The sequence below is a fragment of the Lissotriton helveticus genome, chromosome 3_1 (assembly GCF_964261635.1).
Source record: "Lissotriton helveticus chromosome 3_1, aLisHel1.1, whole genome shotgun sequence".
NCBI lineage: Eukaryota > Metazoa > Chordata > Amphibia > Caudata > Salamandridae > Lissotriton > Lissotriton helveticus.
In genome coordinates this window covers 1,352,490,814-1,352,505,780 of record NC_136061.1, presented here as the reverse complement: position 1 = coordinate 1,352,505,780, position 14,967 = coordinate 1,352,490,814, and positions in this window count along the sequence as shown.

The following is a 14,967-nucleotide window of genomic DNA, read 5'->3' as shown; positions in this document are numbered from 1 at the left end:
TTCAGTGAAGAGCAGCCAGGCACATTTTAGCAAGTTTTACTTGTAAGTGGGGTTGGAAACGCTTTTTAGGCTCAGTACTGGGCTCAAAACATGCAGCCCTGATGTCTCTCATGATAGCAGGTGGTTAAGTAGAAATTCGCTGCTCGGCTGACCCTGCAGGAGCAAACGTATGCTAAAAATGTTCGTAGAATGAGCTTTTCAGTGAAGAGCAGCCAGGCACATTTAAGCAAGTTTTACTTGTAAGTGGGGTTTGAAATGCTTTTCAGGCTCAGTACTGGGCTCAAAAGATGCAGCCCTGATGTCTCTCATGATAGCAGGTGGTTAAGTAGAATTCGCTGCTCGGCTGACCCTGCAGGAGCAAACGTATGCCAAAAATGTTCGTAGAATGAGATTTTCAGTGAAGAGCAGGCGGCACATTTTAGCAAGTTTTACTTGTAAGGGGGGTTGGAAACGCTTTTCCATACTCAATACTGGGCTCAAAAGATACAGCCCTGATGTCTCTCATGATAGCAGGTGGTTAAGTAGAAATTCGCTGCTCGGCTGACCCAGCAGGACCAAACGTATGCTAAAAATGTTCGTAGAATGAGATTTTCAGTGAAGAGCAGCCTGGCACATTTTAGCAAGTTTTACTTGTAAGTGGGGTTGGAAACGCTTTTCAGGATCAATACTTGGCTCAAAAGATGCAGCCCTGATGTCTCTCATGATAGCATGTGGTTAAGTAGAAATTCGCTGCTCGGCTGACCCTGCAGGAGCAAACATATGCTAATAAAGTTCGTAGAATGAGATTTTCAGTGAAGAGCAGCCAGGCACATTTTAGCAAGTTTTACTTGTAAGTGGGGTTGGAAACGCTTTTCAGGCTCAATACTGGGCTCAAAAGATGCAGCCCTGATGTCTCTCATGATAGCAGGTGGTTAAGTAGAAATTCGCTGCTCAGCTGACCCGGCAGGAGCAAACGTATGCTAAAAATGTTCGTAGAATGAGCTTTTTCAGTGAAGAGCAGCCAGGCACATTTTAGCAAGTTTTACTTGTAAGTGGGGTTGGAAACGCTTTTCAGGCTCAATACTGGGCTCAAAACATGCAGCCCTGATGTCTCTCATGATAGCAGGTGGTTAAGTAGAAATTCGTTGCTCGGCTGATCCAGCAGGAGCAAACGTATGCCAAAAATGTTCGTAGAATGAGATTTTCAGTGAAGAGCAGCCAGGCACATTTTAGCAAGTTTTACTTGTAAGTGGGGTTGGAAACGCTTTTTAGGCTCAGTACTGGGCTCAAAAGATGCAGCCCTGATGTCTCTCATGATAGCAGGTGGTTAAGTAGAAATTCGCCGCTCGGCTGACCCTGCAGGAGCATACGTATGCTAAAAATGTTCGTAAAATGAGCTTTTCAGTGAAGAGCAGCCAGGCACATTTTAGCAAGTTTTACTTGTAAGAGGGGGTGGAAACGCTTTTCAGGCTCAGTACTGGGCTCAAAAGATGCAGCCCTGATGTCTCTCATGATAGCAGGTGGTTAAGTAGAAATTCGCTGCTCGGCTGACCCTGCAGGAGCAAACGTATGCTAAAAATGTTCGTAGAATGAGATTTTCAGTGAAGAGCAGCCAGGCACATTTTAGCAAGTTTTACTTGTAAGTGGGGTTGGAAACGCTTTTCAGGCTCAGTACTGGGCTCAAAATATGCAGCCCTGATGTCTCTCATGATAGCAGGTGGTTAAGTAGAAATTCGCTGCTCGGCTGACCCTGCAGGAGCAAACGTATGCGAAAAATGTTCGTAGAATGAGTTTTTCAGTGAAGAGCAGCCAGGCACATTTTAGCAAGTTTTACTTGTAAGTGGGGTTGGAAACCCATACTCAATACTGGGCTCAAAAGATGCAGCCCTGATGTCTCTCATGATAGCAGGTGGTTAAGTAGAAATTCGCTGCTCGGCTGATCCAGCAGGAGCAAACATATGCGAAAAATGCACGTAGAATGAGCTTTTCAGTGAAGAGCAGCCAGGCACATTTTAGCAAGTTTTACTTGTAAGTGGGGTTGGAAATGCTTTTCAGGCTCAGTACTGGGCAAAAAAGATGCAGCCCTGATGTCTCTCATGATAGCAGGTGGTTAAGTAGAATTCGCTGCTCGGCTGACCCTGCAGGAGCAAACGTATGCCAAAAATGTTCATAGAATGAGATTTTCAGTGAAGAGCAGCCCGGCACATTTTAGCAAGTTTTACTTGTAAGGGGGGTTGGAAACGCTTTTCCATACTCAATACTGGGCTCAAAAGATACAGCCCTGATGTCTCTCATGATAGCAGGTGGTTAAGTAGAAATTCGCTGCTCGGCTGACCCTGCAGGAGCAAAAGTATGCTAAAAATGTTCGTAGAATGAGATTTTCAGTGAAGAGCAGCCTTGCACATTTTAGCAAGTTTTACTTGTAAGTGGGGTTGGAAACGCTTTTCAGGCTCAATACTGGGCTCAAAAGATGCAGCCCTGATGTCTCTCATGATAGCAGGTGGTTAAGTAGAAATTCGCTGCTCGGCTGACCCTGCAGGAGCAAACGTATGCTAAAAATGTTCGTAGAATGAGATTTTCAGTGAAGAGCAGCCAGGCACATTTTAGCAAGTTTTACTTGTAAGTGGGGTTGGAAACGCTTTTCAGGCTCAATACTGGGCTCAAAAGATGCAGCCCTGATGTCTCTTATGATAGCAGGTGGTTAAGTAGAAATTCGCTTTTCAGCTGATCCAGCAGGAGCAAACATATGCGAAAAATGTACGTAGAATGAGCTTTTTCAGTGAAGAGCAGCCAGGCACATTTTAGCAAATTTTACTTGTAAGTGGGGTTGGAAACGCTTTTCAGGCTCAGTACTGGGCTCAAAAGATGCAGCCCTGATGTCTCTCATGATAGCAGGTGGTTAAGTAGAAATTCGCTGCTCGGCTGACCCTGCAGGATTAAAAGTATGCTAAAAATGCTCGTAGAATGAGATTTTCAGTGAAGAGCAGCCAGGCACATTTTAGCAAGTTTTACTTGTAAGTGGGGTTGGAAACGCTTTTCAGGCTCAATACTGGGCTCAAAAGATGCAGCCCTGATGTCTCTCATGATAGCAGGTGGTTACGTAGAAATTCGCTGCTCGGCTGACCCTGCAGGAGCAAACATATGCTAAAAATGTTCGTAGAATGAGATTTTCAGTGAAGAGCAGCCAGGCACATTTTAGCAAGTTTTACTTGTAAGTGGGGTTGGACACGCTTTTCAGGCTCAATACTGGGCTCAAAAGATGCAGCCCTGATGTCTCTCATGATAGCAGGTGGTTAAGTAGAAATTCGCTGCTCAGCTGACCCGGCAGGAGCAAACGTATGCTAAAAATGTTCGTAGAATGAGCTTTTTCAGTGAAGAGCAGCCAGGCACATTTTAGCAAGTTTTACTTGTAAGTGGGGTTGGAAACGCTTTTCAGGCTCAATACTGGGCTCAAAACATGCAGCCCTGATGTCTCTCATGATAGCAGGTGGTTAAGTAGAAATTCATTGCTCGGCTGATCCAGCAGGAGCAAACGTATGCCAAAAATGTTCGTAGAATGAGATTTTCAGTGAAGAGCAGCCAGGCACATTTTAGCAAGTTTTACTTGTAAGTGGGGTTGGAAACGCTTTTTAGGCTCAGTACTGGGCTCAAAAGATGCAGCCCTGATGTCTCTCATGATAGCAGGTGGTTAAGTAGAAATTCGCTGCTCGGCTGACCCTGCAGGAGCAAACGTATGCTAAAAATGTTCGTAAAATGAGCTTTTCAGTGAAGAGCAGCCAGGCACATTTTAGCAAGTTTTACTTGTAAGAGGGGGTGGAAACGCTTTTCAGGCTCAGTACTGGGCTCAAAACATGCAGCCCTGATGTCTCTCATGATAGCAGGTGGTTAAGTAGAAATTCGCTGCTCGGCTGACCCTGCAGGAGCAAACGTATGCTAAAAATGTTCGTAGAATGAGATTTTCAGTGAAGAGCAGCCAGGCACATTTTAGCAAGTTTTACTTGTAAGTGGGGTTGGAAACGCTTTTCAGGCTCAGTACTGGGCTCAAAATATGCAGCCCTAATGTCTCTCATGATAGCAGGTGGTAAGTAGAAATTCGCTGCTCATCTGACCCTGCAGGAGCAAACGTATGCTAAAAATGTTCGTAGAATGAGATTTTCAGTGAAGAGCAGCCAGGCACATTTTAGCAAGTTTTACTTGTAAGTGGGGTTGGAAACGCTTTTCAGGCTCAGTACTGGGCTCAAAAGATGCAGCCCTGATGTCTCTCATGATAGCAGGTGGTTAAGTAGAAATTCGCTGCTCGGCTGACCCGGCAGGAGCAAACGTATGCTAAAAATGTTCGTAGAATGAGCTTTTTCAGTGAAGAGCAGCCAGGCACATTTTAGCAAGTTTTACTTGTAAGTGGGGTTGGAAACGCTTTTTAGGCTCAGTACTGGGCTCAAAAGATGCAGCCCTGATGTCTCTCATGATAGCAGGTGGTTACGTAGAAATTCGCTGCTCGGCTGACCCTGCAGGAGCAAACGTATGCTAAAAATGTTCGTAGAATGAGATTTTCAGTGAAGAGCAGCCAGGCACATTTTAGCAAGTTTTACTTGTAAGTGGGGTTGGAAACGCTTTTCAGGCTCAATACTGGGCTCAAAAGATGCAGCCCTGATGTCTCTCATGATAGCAGGTGGTTAAGTAGAAATTCGCTGCTCAGCTGACCCGGCAGGAGCAAACGTATGCTAAAAATGTTCGTAGAATGAGCTTTTTCAGTGAAGAGCAGCCAGGCACATTTTAGCAAGTTTTACTTGTAAGTGGGGTTGGAAACGCTTTTCAGGCTCAATACTGGGCTCAAAACATGCAGCCCTGATGTCTCTCATGATAGCAGGTGGTTAAGTAGAAATTCGTTGCTCGGCTGATCCAGCAGGAGCAAACGTATGCCAAAAATGTTCGTAGAATGAGATTTTCAGTGAAGAGCAGCCAGGCACATTTTAGCAAGTTTTACTTGTAAGTGGGGTTGGAAACGCTTTTTAGGCTCAGTACTGGGCTCAAAAGATGCAGCCCTGATGTCTCTCATGATAGCAGGTGGTTAAGTAGAAATTCGCTGCTCGGCTGACCCTGCAGGAGCAAACGTATGCTAAAAATGTTCGTAAAATGAGCTTTTCAGTGAAGAGCAGCCAGGCACATTTTAGCAAGTTTTACTTGTAAGAGGGGGTGGAAACGCTTTTCAGGCTCAGTACTGGGCTCAAAAGATGCAGCCCTGATGTCTCTCATGATAGCAGGTGGTTAAGTAGAAATTCGCTGCTCGGCTGACCCTGCAGGAGCAAACGTATGCTAAAAATTTTCGTAGAATGAGATTTTCAGTGAAGAGCAGCCAGGCACATTTTAGAAAGTTTTACTTGTAAGTGGGGTTGGAAACGCTTTTCAGGCTCAGTACTGGGCTCAAAATATGCAGCCCTAATGTCTCTCATGATAGCAGGTGGTAAGTAGAAATTCGCTGCTCATCTGACCCTGCAGGAGCAAACGTATGCTAAAAATGTTCGTAGAATGAGATTTTCAGTGAAGAGCAGCCAGGCACATTTTAGCAAGTTTTACTTGTAAGTGGGGTTAGAAACGCTTTTCAGGCTCAATACTGGGCTCAAAACATGCAGCCCTGATGTCTCTCATGATAGCAGGTGGTTAAGTAGAAATTCGCTGCTCGGCTGACCCTGCAGGAGCAAACGTATGCTAAAAATGTTCGTAGAATGAGCTTTTCAGTGAAGAGCAGCCAGGCACATTTTAGCAAGTTTTACTTGTAAGTGGGGTTGGAAATGCTTTTCAGGCTCAGTACTGGGCTCAAAAGATGCAGCCCTGATGTCTCTCATGATAGCAGGTGGTTAAGTAGAATTCGCTGCTCGGCTGACCCTGCAGGAGCAAACGTATGCCAAAAATGTTCGTAGAATGAGATTTTCAGTGAAGAGCAGCCCGGCACATTTTAGCAATTTTTACTTGTAAGGGGGGTTGGAAACGCTTTTCCATACTCAATACTGGGCTCAAAAGATACAGCCCTGATGTCTCTCATGATAGCAGGTGGTTAAGTAGAAATTCACTGCTCGGCTGATCCAGCAGGAGCAAACGTATGCTAAAAATGTTCGTAGAATGAGCTTTTCAGTGAAGAGCAGCCAGGCACATTTTAGCAAGTTTTACTTGTATGTGGGGTTGGAAACGCTTTTCAGGCTCAGTACTGGGCTCAAAAGATGCAGCCCTGATGTCTCTCATGATAGCAGGTGGTTAAGTAGAAATTCGCTGCTCGGCTGACCCAGCAGGACCAAATGTATGCTAAAAATGTTCGTAGAATGAGATTTTCAGTGAAGAGCAGCCAGGCACATTTTAGCAAGTTTTACTTGTAAGTGGGGTTGGAAACGCTTTTCAGGATCAATACTTGGCTCAAAAGATGCAGCCCTGATGTCTCTCATGATAGCATGTGGTTAAGTAGAAATTTGCTGCTCGGCTGACCCTGCAGGAGCAAACATATGCTAAAAAAGTTCGTAGAATGAGATTTTCAGTGAAGAGCAGCCAGGCACATTTTAGCAAGTTTTACTTGTAAGTGGTGTTGGAAACGCTTTTCAGGCTCAATACTGGGCTCAAAAGATGCAGCCCTGATGTCTCTCATGATAGCAGGTGGTTAAGTAGAAATTCGCTGCTCGGCTGATCCAGCAGGAGCAAACATATGCGAAAAATGCACGTAGAATGAGCTTTTCAGTGAAGAGCAGCCAGGCACATTTTAGCAAGTTTTACTTGTAAGTGGGGTTGGAAATGCTTTTCAGGCTCAGTACTGGGCTAAAAAGATGCAGCCCTGATGTTTCTCATGATAGCAGGTGGTTAAGTAGAATTCGCTGCTCGGCTGACCCTGCAGGAGCAAACGTATGCCAAAAATGTTCATAGAATGAGATTTTCAGTGAAGAGCAGCCCGGCACATTTTAGCAAGTTTTACTTGTAAGGGGGGTTGGAAACGCTTTTCCATACTCAATACTGGGCTCAAAAGATACAGCCCTGATGTCTCTCATGATAGCAGGTGGTTAAGTAGAAATTCGCTGCTCGGCTGATCCAGCAGGAGCAAACGTATGCTAAAAATGTTCGTAGAATGAGCTTTTCAGGGAAGAGCAGCCAGGCACATTTTAGCAAATTTTACTTGTATGTGGGGTTGGAAACACTTTTCATGCTCAGTACTGGGCTCAAAAGATGCAGCCCTGATGTCTCTCATGATAGCAGGTGGTTAAGTAGAAATTCGCTGCTCGGCTGACCCTGCAGGAGCAAAAGTATGCTAAAAATGTTCGTAGAATGAGATTTTCAGTGAAGAGCAGCCTTGCACATTTTAGCAAGTTTTACTTGTAAGTGGGGTTGGAAACGCTTTTCAGGCTCAATACTGGGCTCAAAAGATGCAGCCCTGATGTCTCTCATGATAGCAGGTGGTTAAGTAGAAATTCGCTGCTCGGCTGACCCTGCAGGAGCAAACGTATGCTAAAAATGTTCGTAGAATGAGATTTTCAGTGAAGAGCAGCCAGGCACATTTTAGCAAGTTTTACTTGTAAGTGGGGTTGGAAACGCTTTTCAGGCTCAATACTGGGCTCAAAAGATGCAGCCCTGATGTCTCTTATGATAGCAGGTGGTTAAGTAGAAATTCGCTTTTCAGCTGATCCAGCAGGAGCAAACATATGCGAAAAATGTACGTAGAATGAGCTTTTTCAGTGAAGAGCAGCCAGGCACATTTTAGCAAATTTTACTTGTAAGTGGGGTTGGAAACGCTTTTCAGGCTCAGTACTGGGCTCAAAAGATGCAGCCCTGATGTCTCTCATGATAGCAGGTGGTTAAGTAGAAATTCGCTGCTCGGCTGACCCTGCAGGATCAAAAGTATGCTAAAAATGCTCGTAGAATGAGATTTTCAGTGAAGAGCAGCCAGGCACATTTTAGCAAGTTTTACTTGTAAGTGGGGTTGGAAACGCTTTTCAGGCTCAATACTGGGCTCAAAAGATGCAGCCCTGATGTCTCTCATGATAGCAGGTGGTTACGTAGAAATTCGCTGCTCGGCTGACCCTGCAGGAGCAAACATATGCTAAAAATGTTCGTAGAATGAGATTTTCAGTGAAGAGCAGCCAGGCACATTTTAGCAAGTTTTACTTGTAAGTGGGGTTGGAAACGCTTTTCAGGCTCAATACTGGGCTCAAAAGATGCAGCCCTGATGTCTCTCATGATAGCAGGTGGTTAAGTAGAAATTCGCTGCTCAGCTGACCCGGCAGGAGCAAACGTATGCTAAAAATGTTCGTAGAATGAGCTTTTTCAGTGAAGAGCAGCCAGGCACATTTTAGCAAGTTTTACTTGTAAGTGGGGTTGGAAACGCTTTTCAGGCTCAATACTGGGCTCAAAATATGCAGCCCTGATGTCTCTCATGATAGCAGGTGGTTAAGTAGAAATTCGCTGCTCGGCTGACCCTGCAGGAGCAAACGTATGCTAAAAATGTTTGTAGAATGAGCTTTTCAGTGAAGAGCAGCCAGGCACATTTTAGCAAGTTTTACTTGTAAGTGGGGTTGGAAACGCTTTTCAGGCTCAGTACTGGGCTCAAAAGATGCAGCCCTGATGTCTCTCATGATAGCAGGTGGTTAAGTAGAAATTCGCTGCTCGGCTGACCCTGCAGGATCAAACGTATGCTAAAAATGTTCGTAGAATGAGATTTTCAGTGAAGAGCAGCCTGGCACATTTGAGCAAGTTTTACTTGTAAGGGGGGTTGGAAACGCTTTTCCATACTCAATACTGGGCTCAAAAGATGCAGCCCTGATGTCTCTCATGATAGCAGGTGGTTAAGTAGAAATTCGCTGCTCGGCTGATCCAGCAGGAGCAAACATATGCCAAAAATGTACGTAGAATGAGCTTTTCAGTGAACAGCAGCCAGGCACATTTTTAGCAAGTTTTACTTGTAAGTGGGGTTGGAAACGCTTTTCAGGCTCAGTACTGGGCTCAAAACATGCAGTCCTGATGTCTCTCATGATAGGAGGTGGTTAAGTAGAAATTCGCTGCTCGGTTGAACCAACAGGAGCAAACGTATGCGAAAAATGTTCTTAGAATGAGTTTTTCAGTGAATAGCAGCCAGGCACATTTTAGCAAGTTTTACTTGTAAGTGGGGTTGGAAACGCTTTTCAGGCTCAATACTGGGCTCAAAAGATGCAGCCCTGATGTCTCTCATGATAGCAGGTGGTTAAGTAGAAATTTGCTGCTCGGCTGATCCAGCAGGAGCAAACATATGCGAAAAATGTACGTAGAATGAGCTTTTCAGTGAAGAGCAGCCAGGCACATTTTTAGCAAGTTTTACTTGTAAGTGGGGTTGGAAATGCTTTTCAGGCTCAGTACTGGGCTCAAAACATGCAGTCCTGATGTCTCTCATGATAGGAGGTGGTTAAGTAGAAATTCGCTGCTCGGTTGAACCAGCAGGAGCAAACGTATGCGAAAAATGTTCGTAGAATGAGTTTTTCAGTGAAGAGCAGCCAGGCACATTTTAGCAAGTTTTACTTGTAAGTGGGGATGGAAACGCTTTTTAGGCTCAGTACTGGGCTCAAAAGATGCAGCCCTGATGTCTCTCATGATAGCAGGTGGTTAAGTAGAAATTCGCTGCTCGGCTGACCCTGCAGGAGCAAACGTATGCTAAAATGTTCGTAGAATGAGATTTTCAGTGAAGAGCAGCCTGGCACATTTTAGCAAGTTTTACTTGTAAGGGGGGTTGGAAACGCTTTCCCATACTCAATACTGGGCTCAAAAGATGCAGCCCTGATGTCTCTCATGATAGCAGGTGGTTAGTAGAAATTCGCTGCTCGGCTGATCCAGCAGGAGCAAACATATGCGAAAAATGTACGTAGAATGAGCTTTTCAGTGAAGAGCAGCCAGGCACATTTTAGCAAGTTTTACTTGTAAGTGGGGTTGCAAACACTTTTCAGGCTCAGTACTGGGCTCAAAACATGCAGCCCTGATGTCTCTCATGATAGCAGGTGGTTAAGTAGAAATTCGCTGCTCGGCTGACCCAGCAGGAACATACGTATGCCAAAAATGTAGGTAGAATGAGATTTTCAGTGAATAGCAGCCAGGCACATTTTAGCAAGTTTTACTTGTAAGTGGGGATGGAAACGCTTTTTAGGCTCAGTACTGGGCTCAAAAGATGCAGCCCTGATGTCTCTCATGATAGCAGGTGGCTAAGTAGAAATTCGCTGCTCGGCTGACCCTGCAGGAGCAAACGTATGCCAAAAATGTACGTAGAATGAGATTTTCAGTGAATAGCAGCCAGGCACATTTTAGCAAGTTTTACTTGTAAGTGGGGTTGGAAACGCTTTTCAGGCTCAATACTGGGCTCAAAAGATGCAGCCCTGATGTCTCTCATGATAGCAGGTGGTTAAGTAGAAATTCGCTGCTCGGCTGACCCTGCAGGAGCAAACGTATGCTAAAAATGTTTGTAGAATGAGCTTTTCAGTGAAGAGCAGCCAGGCACATTTTAGCAAGTTTTACTTGTAAGTGGGGTTGGAAACGCTTTTTAGGCTCAATACTGGGCTCAAAACATGCAGCCCTGATGTCTCTCATGATAGCAGGTGGTTAAGTAGAAATTCGCTGCTCGGCTGACCCTGCAGGAGCAAACGTATGCTAAAAATGTTCGTAGAATGAGATTTTCAGTGAAGAGCAGCCTGGCACATTTTAGCAAGTTTTACTTGTAAGGGGGGTTGGAAACGCTTTTCCATACTCAATACTGGGCTCAAAAGATGCAGCCCTGATGTCTCTCATGATAGCAGGTGGTTAAGTAGAAATTCGCTGCTCGGCTGATCCAGCAGGAGCAAACATATGCGAAAAATGTACGTAGAATGAGCTTTTCAGTGAAGAGCAGCCAGGCACATTTTAGCAAGTTTTACTTGTAAGTGGGGTTGGAAACGCTTTTTAGGCTCAGTACTGGGCTCAAAAGATGCAGCCCTGATGTCTCTCATGATAGCAGGTTGTTAAGTAGAAATTCGCTGCTCGGCTGACCCAGCAGGAACATACGTATGCCAAAAATGTACGTAGAATGAGATTTTCAGTGAATAGCAGCCAGGCACATTTTAGCAAGTTTTACTTGTAAGTGGGGATGGAAACGCTTTTTAGGCTCAGTACTTGGCTCAAAAGATGCAGCCCTGATGTCTCTCATGATAGCAGGTGGTTAAGTAGAAATTCGCTGCTCGGCTGACCCTGCAGGAGCAAACGTATGCTAAAAATGTTTGTAGAATGAGCTTTTCAGTGAAGAGCAGCCAGGCACATTTTAGCAAGTTTTACTTGTAAGTGGGGTTGGAAACGCTTTTCAGGCTCAGTACTGGGCTCAAAAGATGCAGCCCTGATGTCTCTCATGATAGCAGGTGGTTAAGTAGAAATTCGCTGCTCGGCTGACCCTGCAGGATCAAACGTATGCTAAAAATGTTCGTAGAATGAGATTTTCAGTGAAGAGCAGCCTGGCACATTTTAGCAAGTTTTACTGGTAAGGGGGGTTGGAAACGCTTTTCCATACTCAATACTGGGCTCAAAAGATGCAGCCCTGATGTCTCTCATGATATCAGGTGGTTAAGTAGAAATTCGCTGCTCGGCTGACCCAGCAGGAACAAACGTATGCTAAAAATGTTCGTAGAATGAGATTTTCAGTGAAGAGCAGCCTGGCACATTTTAGCAAGTTTTACTTGTAAGTGGGGTTGGAAACGCTTTTTAGGCTCAATACTGGGCTCAAAACATGCAGCCCTGATGTCTCTCATGATAGCAGGTGGTTAAGTAGAAATTCGCTGCTCGGCTGACCCAGCAGGAACAAACGTATGCCAAAAATGTACGTAGAATGAGATTTTCAGTGAATAGCAGCCAGGCACATTTTAGCAAGTTTTACTTGTAAGTGGGGATGGAAACGCTTTTTAGGCTCAGTACTGGGCTCAAAAGATGCAGCCCTGATGTCGGTGGTTAAGTAGAAATTCGCTGCTCGGCTGATCCAGCAGGAGCAAACGTATGCGAAAAATGTACGTAGAATGAGCTTTTCAGTGAAGAGCAGCCAGGCACATTTTAGCAAGTTTTACTTGTAAGTGGGGTTGGAAACGCTTTTCAGGCTCAGTACTGGGCTCAAAAGATGCAGCCCTGATGTCTCTCATGATAGCAGGTGGTTAAGTAGAAATTCGCTGCTCGGCTGACCCTGCAGGATCAAACGTATGCTAAAAATGTTCGTAGAATGAGATTTTCAGTGAAGAGCAGCCTGGCACATTTTAGCAAGTTTTACTTGTAAGTGGGGTTGGAAACGCTTTTTAGGCTCCATACTGGGCTCAAAACATGCAGCCCTGATGTCTCTCATGATAGCAGGTGGTTAAGTAGAAATTCGCTGCTCGGCTGACCCAGCAGGAACAAACGTATGCCAAAAATGTACGTAGAATGAGATTTTCAGTGAATAGCAGCCAGGCACATTTTAGCAAGTTTTACTTGTAAGTGGGGATGGAAACGCTTTTTAGGCTCAGTACTGGGCTCAAAAGATGCAGCCCTGATGTTGGTGGTTAAGTAGAAATTCGCTGCTCGGCTGATCCAGCAGGAGCAAACGTATGTGAAAAATGTACGTAGAATGAGCTTTTCAGTGAAGAGCAGCCAGGCACATTTTAGCAAGTTTTACTTGTAAGGGGGGTTGGAAACGCTTTTCAGGCTCAATACTGGCCTCAAAACATGCAGCCCTGATGTCTCTCATGATAGCAGGTGGTTAAGTAGAAATTCGCTGCTCGGCTGACCCAGCAGGAACAAACGTATGCCAAAAATGTACGTAAAATGAGATTTTCAGTGAATAGCAGCCAGGCACATTTTAGCAAGTTTTACTTGTAAGTGGTGATGGAAACGCTTTTTAGGCTCAGTACTGGGCTCAAAAGATGCAGCCCTGATGTCTCTCATGATAGCAGGTGGTTAAGTAGAAATTCGCTGCTCGGCTGACCCTGCAGGAGCAAACGTATGCTAAAAATGTTCGTAGAATGAGATTTTCAGTGAAGAGCAGCCAGGCACATTTTAGCAAGTTTTACCTGTAAGTGGAGTTGGAAACGCTTTTCAGGCTCAATACTGGGCTCAAAAGATGCAGCCCTGATGTCTCTCATGCTAGCAGGTGGTTAAGTAGAAATTCGCTGCTCGGCTGACCCAGCAGGAGCAAACGTATGCTAAAAATGTTTGTAGAATGAGATTTTCAGTGAAGAGCAGCCAGGCACATTTTAGCAAGTTTTACTTGTAAGTGGGGTTGGAAACGCTTTTTAGGCTCAATACTGGGCTCGAAACATGCAGCTCTGATGTCTCTCATGATAGCAGGTGGTTAAGTAGAAATTCGCTGCTCGGCTGACCCTGCAGGAGCAAACATATGCGAAAAATGTACGTAGAATGAGCTTTTCAGTGAAGAGCAGCCAGGCACATTTTTAGCAAGTTTTACTTGTAAGTGGGGTTGGAAATGCTTTTCAGGCTCAGTACTGGGCTCAAAACATGCAGTCCTGATGTCTCTCATGATAGGAGGTGGTTAAGTAGAAATTCGCTGCTCGGTTGAACCAGCAGGAGCAAACGTATGCGAAAAATGTTCTTAGAATGAGTTTTTCAGTGAATAGCAGCCAGGCACATTTTAGCAAGTTTTACTTGTAAGTGGGGTTGGAAACGCTTTTCAGGCTCAATACTGGGCTCAAAAGATGCAGCCCTGATGTCTCTCATGATAGCAGGTGGTTAAGTAGAAATTTGCTGCTCGGCTGATCCAGCAGGAGCAAACATATGCGAAAAATGTACGTAGAATGAGCTTTTCAGTGAAGAGCAGCCAGGCACATTTTTAGCAAGTTTTACTTGTAAGTGGGGTTGGAAATGCTTTTCAGGCTCAGTACTGGGCTCAAAACATGCAGTCCTGATGTCTCTCATGATAGGAGGTGGTTAAGTAGAAATTCGCTGCTCGGTTGAACCAGCAGGAGCAAACGTATGCGAAAAATGTTCGTAGAATGAGTTTTTCAGTGAAGAGCAGCCAGGCACATTTTAGCAAGTTTTACTTGTAAGTGGGGATGGAAACGCTTTTTAGGCTCAGTACTGGGCTCAAAAGATGCAGCCCTGATGTCTCTCATGATAGCAGGTGGTTAAGTAGAAATTCGCTGCTCGGCTGACCCTGCAGGAGCAAACGTATGCTAAAATGTTCGTAGAATGAGATTTTCAGTGAAGAGCAGCCTGGCACATTTTAGCAAGTTTTACTTGTAAGGGGGGTTGGAAACGCTTTCCCATACTCAATACTGGGCTCAAAAGATGCAGCCCTGATGTCTCTCATGATAGCAGGTGGTTAGTAGAAATTCGCTGCTCGGCTGATCCAGCAGGAGCAAACATATGCGAAAAATGTACGTAGAATGAGCTTTTCAGTGAAGAGCAGCCAGGCACATTTTAGCAAGTTTTACTTGTAAGTGGGGTTGCAAACACTTTTCAGGCTCAGTACTGGGCTCAAAACATGCAGCCCTGATGTCTCTCATGATAGCAGGTGGTTAAGTAGAAATTCGCTGCTCGGCTGACCCAGCAGGAACATACGTATGCCAAAAATGTAGGTAGAATGAGATTTTCAGTGAATAGCAGCCAGGCACATTTTAGCAAGTTTTACTTGTAAGTGGGGATGGAAACGCTTTTCAGGCTCAGTACTGGGCTCAAAAGATGCAGCCCTGATGTCTCTCATGATAGCAGGTGGCTAAGTAGAAATTCGCTGCTCGGCTGACCCTGCAGGAGCAAACGTATGCCAAAAATGTACGTAGAATGAGATTTTCAGTGAATAGCAGCCAGGCACATTTTAGCAAGTTTTACTTGTAAGTGGGGTTGGAAACGCTTTTCAGGCTCAATACTGGGCTCAAAAGATGCAGCCCTGATGTCTCTCATGATAGCAGGTGGTTAAGTAGAAATTCGCTGCTCGGCTGACCCTGCAGGAGCAAACGTATGCTAAAAATGTTCGTAGAATGAGATTTTCAGTGAAGAGCAGCC